Raw genomic sequence first — 10,991 nt, forward strand, 5'->3', positions numbered from 1 at the left:
CATGGTGCAAGAGGCGAGTAACTGTCTGCTGACTGAGGGCTGGCTCTGCTTTCCTAGTGAGGGTCTTGGGTTTCGATGGGTGACAGGTACTGTCGACACCCAGTACTTTTTCGGAGATTGTAAATTTAGAGAGCAGATAAGTTAGGACGTGTTACAACTTCTAGGACAAAATAATCTTCATTATAAAAATGCAACCCACTCGGCACATTTAAATGGTGACAACTCACCCACCTCCACGCTCCTGGTGAATTTCCCTTTTTTGCATCTATTTTTCTAATGTATATTTTATTATGAAAGGAATACTCTCACTAAAGAAAACTTGGGAAATATAAAAAAAGTATAACTATTGCTGAACTTATGAAATGATGTGATTTATAAAAATTCCCTTTGCATGTACCTTTTTCAGCTTCCCAGGGACACTTCATTGTTTAAGGTGAGGCGTTCCTTTTTTTGGGGGGGTGCTTGTCACCACAGACAAATGGGACAGGATCTTTGACCTTGTGACTCTCTGAGCTCTCACCTCGTGGCCAAGAATTATTTATTCTATTGTTTTTTCCAAGTTGATGGAAATTTCCCACCGTTTATGCCTATTCTCTTCACTTCCTCAACCTGAAAGACCAGAAAGAAAAATTTAATCACTGGAAGCTCTTTCCTATTACTTTTTCTGCTTCAGTCCTCATACCACCCACCTCCATCTGGAGAAGTTTTCTCAAAAATTCTAGCAGGGATTTAGAAACCAACCACACCGTTATGTGTATTTGGTCCTGCCACCACTAATAGTTATATGTCTTCTGGTGGATGTCTCACTGACGGTAACTCTTGCAAAACAGAAAAGCCACAAGTTCAAAGCATATAAACCCATAAATGCAAACACAGCAGACATGCTAATTAGAGAATCCAGAGAGAGACTGCAGAATTTGATTCTCCCTGCCTCTGGATTCTTATTTCGCTCTGAGAGGGAGACTTTTTAAAAAGCAGATCCAGAATCATATTATTTGCTGAGTGAAATCAAGGCCTTGGGTGCATTTTCCAATCAAGTATAAAACTGGAATCTAAAACAGTAAGGAAGGGTCAGTTTAGTAGAGAAAAGCGAGAGCCTTCTCACCTGGCTCGCAGTGGCAAAGAGCACACATGAGGTTAGCATATACGATACTGAAAGGCTGTCATTGCCAGGATATCCATTTTTTCTGTGTTTCAGTTTTCGGGTCTCTGAATGCTTGTGTATCTGTGGTTCACATACCAACTGCCGCATCCACGGGCCAGACTTGATTTCTGGATGAGGTGTTACAATTACAGAGAAAGCATACAAGGCTGACATATGTGTGCAGAATTTATTGCAGTATCTTCTTGACCTCTTTTGCTTTTAATAAGAACAAAAAAAAAATAGCAGTATGGGTTAAATTGAAATGTGGTTTTCAGTTCAGGGGAAATGCAAAGGGCTTTAAAAATGCGTGAGCTGTCACCACTCCTCACATCCAACACGACGGACGAACAGTGAGAATTTTACTGTGATAAAACGATTAACAGCTTCATTACATTGATACAGCTGCACTCACTGAGCCCCCAAACCTCTGAAATGGGCATTTTTACTACCATTTCCCATCTCCAGATAAGGAAACTGAGACTCAGATGATAAGGCGCTTGCCCAAGGGCACAAGGGGAGGAAGGGGTCAAGTTGTATCTGACCCTAGTCTATTGACTCTGAAGTCCAAGCATGACAGAGCTCAAGCAATAAACTCTCCAAAGGAAAACGCCAGCATCATAGTTCATTTCACACTAGAGAACGAAGAAAAGAACAAACCGGAAAAGGAGAGCTGGCTTGACTTTTCCACTGGAGCTAGAATGCCCCCAGGTTCAGCCCCACGGCCCCATCTCCTCTTAGGTCTGCTTTAATCCTTTCGCGGCTTTAGCTCCCATTTCCAGCCAGGGACCCCCACACAGATGTTTCCAGCCCTGACTTCTCCCCTGACTCTGATGCCCACTGAGCACCTTCACTTCCATGTTTAATAGGCCTCTCAAAAGTCACGTATCCATAACTGAATAGCTACTTTCCCTCCAAAGCTGCTCATCCAGAAGCCTTCCCCATCCAACATGATGGCAGCTCCATCTTTGCCATGGCCCTGGGTGACAAAAACATCAAGTCATCCTGGACCTCCCTCTTCCTCCTACACGGTTTCTCTCATGTTCATTTTACAAAAAGACACTGTGCAAACAGATTTCTCCCATGCTTAAGATGGCAAGCTCCCCTAATACATGAGATAAGACACCGTTTGTGTACGACCTGCCAGGACCATTTCTCCTAAAGCAGTTAGGTGAACTTCATCTATCACAGCGCGGGCTACCAATGTACAATGATGTTCACCTACCACTTTTTATGCGCTACTTGATAAAACACTTATGTAACACTTCCTATCTCCCAGACATTGCTCTCAAAGTGCTTTACAACTAATGAATTCATCTAATCCTCCTAAGAACTCTCTGAAGCAAGCACCGTTATTATCTCCTTTCCATAGATAAGGAAACTAAGACACTGGGAAGTTAAACAGCTTGCCCAAGACCACACAGTTCAAACCTGGACAGTCTGGCTCTGGAGTCTGTCCTCTCAACCACTCACCACGCTCCATCCATGAAACAGACTTGTCCCCCTGGAAGTGCAGAAATGAACCTACTTTGCTTTCTTAGGGCTGGGGCCCACCTCTGCCAAGTTCCTGGCATTCTCTGTCCTCTTCAATGGAAAGTGGTAACCAAATGACAAGGGACCAAAGCCCCCCTCCCCCCCAGCACTGTGCTGTGACCAGCCAGGTCACCCAGCGGAGTCTAGTATGTGACAGCAAATGACTCTGTCTCCTTGGAACTGCCTCCCCAAGGCCTGCTCAGGGGTCAGGAACCGAACACCGACCAACAGCAGAGCAGGAGGGCTCCAGGAGTGTGATGGATGGTGCAGCTGAGGCAGGGGGCCTGCTGTGGAGGCTACTGGGCCAATTAGGCTTCTGGTGAGTGCCTGGGATGTGCTGAATTTACTCAAATGGATCCTCCCAACACTCCCCACCCCCCTTTTAGATGTGACTCTCATACCAAATATATTAAGGAGAAAGAAATAGGTAGAAGAGAAGCAAGTGTGTGTCAACAGCCCTGCTAACAATGTGAACTGACAGCAAAAACAAGGACGGTTTTCCTTCTAGCAGGATCTCTGTGGGTGTGCTCAGAGTGCATGCACTGCCCCTGTTAACTTTTTTTTTTTTAAAGATTTTATTTATTTATTTGAGAGAGAGAGAATGAGAGAGAGCACGTGAGACGGGGGAGGGTCAGAGGGAGAAGCAGACTCCCTGCCGAGCAGGGAGCCTGATGCGGGACTCGATCCAGGGACTCCAGGATCATGACCTGAGCTGAAGGCAGTCACTTAACCAACTGAGCCACCCAGGCGCCCCCCTGTTAACTCTTTAGAGCACTTTTCCTTTAGTTTCCAGATACAATAGTGACGAAGGGCACAGCTTCTAGAATTAGGAGGTTGCGGTGGGGTCAAAGCCCTATCTTCACGACAACCTCTGACAGGTTACTTAACCCCCGGTACTACTAATTCCCGACCTCACAGAGTTGAGGCGGAAATTAAGTGAGATAATGTGGAGTAAAACGCTAGCAGAAGACGTGGAACATAGCAAAACTCGATGAATGGTGGCTATTGAGAGTGATTTTGATAATTTCACTAATAAAAGTTGTTCATACCCTTCGACTATTTAGAGTCTTAAGTGGAAGGAAATGTAAGGACAAGGAGTGATGTAGAAAAAAATTAATACTTTATGTTTGGCCAAGGGTGGGAAAATACACAAATAAAACTGTATTTCTGACAGCTCTGGTTCACACGTTTAAATAACGTACAAACGAAAAAGCTCACCGGCTGTGGATCACCCTAGCCTTATCCACTTAACTATGGTATTACAATCTTTCTCCTTTAAAAATTCAAGTCAAGAAAGACAAATATATTTAGTTTCTAAAGCAAACAGAGGAATAAAATCTGTTTTCATTTAAAGCATCTCACTTTATTTTTTTTTTTTAAGCAATTAGCTAACTTCAAAGGGTAACCAACGGAGTGATTTTTTATCAGGCTGGCAAGGGTCTGGTGTCTCACTTCAAAGTTCGGGCAGATTGAAAGCCACTGATAGTCCTGCTATACTGGCTGGCATTTGGCCCAGAAAGTGCTGAGAAGGCCAGTTTGTTCAGATGGTGTGTGTGCACAGACCCACAGCACGAAAATGGCACCCCTTTCGGTGAGAGCCGGGGTTCAGCCTGAAAGAAAAGGGTGTGTAATTATCCCATCCCCAAATTAAAATCAACGAGGGTCTTTTGGGGTGCCAGCCGAGAGCCCCCGTGGGACATAAGAGTAGATGGAGAAAGTCCTAATTAGATGGAAGGGGCTCCGAGTGCTTAGTGCCCCCATTCTTATGAATATCTGTGAAGCAACTTAAGCGGGACACCACCAAAAATCCGGGGAGGTGGGTCCAGTGCACACAGACGTGCCAGGGGATTCCTGCATGACTTGAAATAAGTTGCTTGACCTTCCCAGGTCATTTTGCAAGCAGAGTGAGACCAACCAACTGCGTGCCAGTCTGACAGAGTTTATGACGGGATTAGATTTTATTTATAAAGAGGTTTGACATCCTTAGCTCCATAGTGCTCTCCTATTAATAAAATGAACATGTTAAGAGCTCAAAGTAGAGTCCAGAGTTACTCATCTGCTCACAAATCACCAAATGGCTTCATTTTTCAGGATGTAATACGAGCCATCAGAACATTAGAATTAGACGATCACATGGCAGTCAAGAAAGGAAGACTTTAAGAAGTGGTCTACCTCAAAAAAAAAAAAAAAAAAAAAAAGAAGTGGTCTACCTCAGACCTCCCTGTCCTCTCCTACTTGACTCCATCACTCCAGACACAGAAGTCTAGCCACAGACCTGGACAAGCTTGTACAGACTATCAGAGCCACAGTTCACCGGGGCCCATTCCCTAAAACCCACTGTGCCCACCGAAACCCTATTTCTACCTCCAATCAAGCGGGACTGCTCCTCTATGAACCTTCCCAGCCCAGCACAACCTCAGAAAGATTCCTCGTCTCTGAGTTCACAGCATGTGGTGCCCCCTTTGATTATACTATTGATCTCACTGTTATCTGACTACTAATTCTGTATAAACATTATGCCCTTTCTCCCTCAGATTAGAGGCTGTGTCGAAAGAATAAGCATTACACTTCTCTGAATTCCTAACATCTTCCCCAGAGCCTTGTACCCAGAAGATGCCCAATGCCATTCCCATGAAGCTGCCTTCCAAAGATTTTACTGGGCCATTAGCAATCTGCAAAGTAGCTTCACACTCATTATGAGGACACTGCACAAAGAACATTAACCTTCCCTTACCTGTTAGCAAAGCCACCTCAGAGCACAAGTCGGGGTTAGTCTGAGGCCAGCTGAGGCCATGGAGGTGTGCACAATGAACAAAAAAACTCAAGGAACTTTGAGTTTTCAATCCCGTCCTTCTATTATCTGTCTATAGATTTTTGGCCAACTGTTTCTCATTAATCGCATTTCAGAAAACCAGCGATAGCACAAGAAATCTACCTCTTGACACTGCTAGAGATGTGAGAAAATATATGAGACACATTTAACATTTATTCAACATAAACAGAGAGAGGATACTATTTATGTAGTGGTTTAATGTGTATTTTTCTTAAATATCAAATTGCCAGATAAATGCTATTCCATGGGGGAAAGTAACACTTCCTAATGAATATGCTCAGCATTTTAGATCCCTCCTGGCTAGTTTAAGTGTCCCTTTCCCTCACTGACTCTCACGTGGGCCTGGGGTTTGGTCTGCTACATATTTTGCAACTTTAGACCAAGCTTCCTGGAGACCTGAGATCGAGGGAGCTACAGAGTTTCACTGCAGAGCTGACCAAGGGGAGGCCAAGTCCACAGGAGGAAGTGGAACAACTGGCTGTTCCAAAATTACCTGGCAAGGAAACAGGCCAGCAGAGATGGCCTCAGGCCTCCTGGCTATAGGTCATAGCTCCAAACTTTCTCATCCACCTCTGGAGGTGTGCAGAATCCTCGGGCATTCTGCTGTTTCAGAAAGCACACCTTGTAAGTGTGGTTTGTCAAATCACAATTAGGGAAAGGGTCTTTTCAAATATTATTCACATCTCATTTTATAGTCCAGGGCCACCCTGACATTTCTTACTTGATACAAATTTCATGCTCACGTACTTCCTAGTACAGTCTATCCACCCCAATGGACCGTTTTACTCTCATACCACCTCGAAACAAATACTGTAACCTGCTAGCCAGCACTCAAAATGCTGACTCTGAAAGTATGTCATGTATTCACATAGTGTGGGCAGGCATGTCACTGATTATCAGGACCCTGGCAGGGGTAACACTTCTTCCACATCCAGAATTGAGAAAAATAGAGTGACAAAGAAAACAAACCCTCACTGTGTTTTATTTCCCGTGTCATGTTGTACATGCCAACATATTTTCTCCTTCACGTCCACTCTTGGAATACTCTCTCATTACAGGAGCGGTGAGTCATTGTTGCGACCTGCTCCACCCATGAGTATAAGCTAAACTATGGACATCTTGAGTTCTCAGGGGGTTATTTATCTTGGGAAGGTTGATCACACTTTGCATGATCATATGGTACAGATGTTTATTCATGAAGATGACCTCAAGTGAAGCAAGAAATTTCTTGGTCTGGCTATTTAAAAATTCAGCCAAATGTCCACCCAGTGAGCAAACCCCAGTTCCAGAAGAAATTAAAGCTGAGATGAGCAGAAGTGTGATGGATCAGGACTGATGTACGCTGACAGACTTGAGTGAGAGGTCTCGAGACAGACAAAAGGGTGTGTGCTCACTGATGGTGGGTGGGGGGGCCAGGGAGTAATCAGGGCAGAATTACAAAGGGAGGGGATAAAGTAGCACTTATATGCTTCTTCTGTGAATCCAAGCTTCTTTCATTTCCTCTGGGTGAGAATTACATCCACCATGTAATAAAAACCTAGAGACTCAGTCACTCTTACAGACCCCACTGTCACTGCCAGCCTTCAGCAAATCTGCCAAATGGAGAATGCTGGGACCTTCCAGACTCCTCCTCCTTCCATTAGGCCCTGCTATTCAGGCCTTTCCCTCAACCACATCTTAATTTCTCCCTTTAGCACTGTGGTTTTCCAAGTGTGGACTCTGGACTGGCAGCATCAGCATCACCTGAGCGCTTGTCAGAAATGCTAATTCCCAGGTGCCACCCCAGACCTACTGATTAAGGAACTCTAGGGGTGGGATCCACAAATCTGTGTTTTCTCAAGGGCTCCGGGTGATTCTGAGGCACACTAGAGTTTGAGAACCGCAGCTTTAGATGACATTAAGATGAGAGAGCATGGGGGCACCTGGGTGGTTCAGTCGGTTAAGCGTCTGCCTTCGGCTCAGGTCCTGATCCCAGAGTCCTGGGATCGAGCCTCACATCAGGCTCCCTGCTCAGTGGGGAGGCTGCTTCTCCCTCTCCCTCTGCCTGCTGCTCCCCTACTTGTGCTCTCTCTCTGTTAAATAAATAAATAAAATCTTTAAAAAAAAAAAAAAAGATGAGAGAGCATGTGCATTTTAGGAGAGGACTTACAAAGAAGGGAGTAATTTTCTAGCAGTGGAATCTCAAGTCATGTGACAGATAGTGAGAGATATTTAAGGCTGCTGAATTCGTTCGGGCCCTTACCATCTCACTTTTAATCTCACCTATTTCAGTCTTCTCCCCACATTGCCACTAGAGACATGTGCTTGGCCTGAAAAATCTGACCATGTCAAACCCCAACTTAAAAACCCTTCAGTGGCTGCTCCATGCCCATAAGATAAAGTTCCAAACCCCTGGCACAGGACCCAGGGCCCTTCATCATCTGCCTCTGGGCCACCTCCCTGGCCGTTTCCTTCTGCACTTTCCCTCCTACTCAGCCATACCTCACTGTCTGCAGGAGGTTCGTATTTCCCCATCCCACTGACATGGGGTTTGGCTATGTGACTTACCTTGGCCAAGAGTATAAGAGTTGAAGTGATGTCTGCTGCTACTTCTGAGCAGATATTAAGTGCCATACTTTTGTTTTATCATGTTCTCTTTTTTCCCATTCCCATAAATAAGATCAGTATTGTCCCAAAAAGAGGCTGTTTCTTAAGCCTCGGTGGGGGGTGTGTGTCTCAGAATGAAAACAGATAAGGAGCAGAACCATAACTGACCTGCACTGGACTTGCAGCATAAGTGAGAAATAAGCCCTGTAAGTCACTGAGATTTGGGGGTTATTTGTTATTTTACTTAAGCTGACCATTACGGCACATTTGATCCCCCATATTCCCTCTGTCTGGAATGTCTTCCTCCTCTGTTCTACCTTTCCTTCCAATCCCACCTCAATCCTATCTGCACAAGAGATTTGCTCATCTTTCTACACTCAGCTCAGGTGTTATCCCCTCAATCAAGTCTTTTTTCGTTCCTAAGTATAACTGATCAACTCCTACCTGTAGGATCCCCTTTGGATGCTACAGACCTGTAATTATGTCCTTGGAACTTTGCATTCATTAGCACCATCTTTAGAACAACTCCTCTTAAAAAAAAAAAAAAAAAAAAAAATGAGCCGTCATTTTACAGAGTGGGAGACTTTGGCTCAGAAAAGCAAGGCAACTTGTCTACGTTTCCCAGCCACAGAAACAGTTTTCACCGAGTGTGGGTCTGGCTCTGAGCTCAGCAATCTTTCTCGTGCCCCACACACCTCCCTCCCTCCTCCATCAGCAAGCTTTCAGATCATCCCATTCTGGTGGAGAGAGTAAAAGTCTACTTATCAACAACTTAAAAGGTTGTGGAATTAATTTGACACTTGAAAGACTTGCATCTGGAAGTGGGCTTCTTACCCCCTGAGAAGATAATCACTTCCTCTAAGTGGATGGATTTATTCGAAGGTTCTTGGCAAAAGCACTGGGGTGCTTGCAGAACTGAAGCATTTTGTCTGTACCTTTCCCAGGTAGTGTGGTGTGCTAAGCCAGGCAGACTCCCACTGACACTGCCTTGGGAACCTTAGGAAAGGTCCTTTTGGGTTTGTCACAGGATAGGATGTTAAGGAGCAGAGGGTTCAGAATTCCAAGTAAGTCAGCTACATATTGATATTTTTCGGTAAATGAACAAGGAAAAGAACAAGGATAGAAAAGTGACACAGTGGCAAAGAACTGCACCAGACCACCCCGGTCAGACACCGGCATAACTGCCTAAAGTGGGAAGGGCAATTTTAGGTTTCTATGAGCTGCTGGCTCTTTGTTGTGCGGTTGGGCTTTTTATTTGTTTTTCTCCTCCTTTCCCACTCTTTAAACTTGTCTAAGGGAGGACTGGAAAGTATAAGAACCTTCAAATCCTCCCCCATCAGCCATACCAATCAAAGATGAGCAGTCAACAAAGTACCAAGATATTCTTCTCACACGACACTCATAACAATTTTTTCAAGATTACAAAGCTTTTCTCAGTTACTAATTGGAATCCATTTATCTTTCACCATTCCTATGGAGTTTTTTTTAATCCCTCAAAGGATGTATTACCTTTAAATGATACCATCAGAAACATTAATAATAGCATTTCTCCCCTTTGAGTTTAGAAAGCTGTTCAGAGCTCCAAATGGTCACTAGGCCAGTTAGGACACATCTGATTTACTCTTTAAAAGACCATCCACTTCGTATAACAAATAAGAGCCAGCATTTACTGGGTACTTAGCACTGGGCTCTGTGTTTTTCGGGCATTGGTTTACTTAATCCTCGAAAGGAAGCTATCGAGCAGGTGAAATCACTTACCGCCACCTTACAGATGAGGAGAGTGAGGCACATAGAGCATGAAGGATCTGAGAGTGAGGCACATAGAGCATGAAGGATCTGCCTGAGAGAAAGGCTGTCTCTCCCTTTCAGAGGCCAGTAGCTGCACAAGACGACAGTTAATGATTCACCCACAGCCCTTAGGGAGCTCCTTTCAGTAGGGACAACACATGCACTTAACACATTCTCTCTCTCTCTCTCTCTCTTTCCCTCTCTCTCGGTCTCTCTCTATCTCTCATCTTCAACTCTTCTTCACCCAGCAAGAGGCGGGTGTCCAGCAAATTGCTTGGCAACGCGCGTAGGAAACTCCATCCAAAGCCCGGGTCTGCCGGGTCCAGGCCGCCTCTGGGCGCTGTCCAGCGGGCAGCGCGCCTGAGAGGCCAGGCAGGGGTCCTGTCTCCGGACACCCCGAAGGTGGGGCGGAAGCCAAGGCCGGGATTTCACGCGGGGGGGGGGGGGGGTGAGGCACCGTCCCCAGGGACACCTGTTGTCGCCTCCCCACTCGGGCCAATAAAGATGTCGCGGGGACTCACATTTCAGGGAAGACACCCGTCCTCAAATAGTGTCCGCGTAGGGGTGAGGGGTTCGCAGGTGTCTTCCCCGACACCCCCCCACCTCGCCCACCTTGGGCGGGCTCACCTCACCCCCTCCCACCCCTCGACACCGCGGGCTGGTGGAAATGTCGCGCCTCCCCGGGGCTCCGACCGAGGAACGCGCGGAGGTGTGGGGGCCCGCGGGGCGAGGGGCAGGGCCCGAGGGGCGAGGGGCAGCACCCGCGGCGCTAGGACCTCGCGGGCGGCCCGCCCCCGCCCCCACCCCTCGCTCGCTCCACCTGCGGAGCCCCACCGGCCGGGCACGCTCGCCCTCCACCGCGGGACGCGGGCGCTGTTACCTGCGACGCCGCCTGCAGGCTCCCAAGCGTCGGCCGGAACGCCGCCGCGGTACAGCGAGCAGGGCTGGCCGGGGGATCCTCGCCCGGCCCCGCGGCCCTCGCTGCCCTCCCTCGCGGTCGCAGCGCCGCCGCCTGCTCCCGACTCTCTAGGCTCGCTCCGCGCCCGCCGGCTCCTGGCGCCGCTCCCGCCGCTCCTGATTGGCCGCGGCGCGCGCCCGAGCCGCGCCCTG

The 10,991-nt window shown here is 46.9% G+C and overlaps 1 protein-coding gene across 5 annotated transcripts in view; it reads right to left on the reverse strand.

The window, feature by feature from the left end:
• Positions 1-10,898, reverse strand: part of STON2 (stonin 2) — a 144,202-nt gene extending 133,304 nt beyond the window's left edge. For 4 of the 5 annotated variants that reach the window (XM_045901347.3, XM_045901348.3, XM_045901340.3 and 1 more), the window contains exons 1-2: positions 10,762-10,898; positions 9,852-9,972 (exon numbers count right to left, since the gene is read on the reverse strand). The gene's annotated coding sequence lies outside the window, so the exon portion shown is untranslated. The remainder of the gene's footprint in view (positions 1-9,851; positions 9,973-10,761) is intronic. The other variant, XM_045901342.3, reaches the window with a different exon arrangement.
• Between the last annotated feature and the right edge of the window lie 93 nt (positions 10,899-10,991).

Source organism: Mirounga angustirostris, unplaced genomic scaffold (assembly GCF_029215605.1).
Source record: "Mirounga angustirostris isolate CCGP_5_RB_7025 unplaced genomic scaffold, mMirAng1.0.hap1 SCAF_9, whole genome shotgun sequence".
Lineage (NCBI taxonomy): Eukaryota > Metazoa > Chordata > Mammalia > Carnivora > Phocidae > Mirounga > Mirounga angustirostris.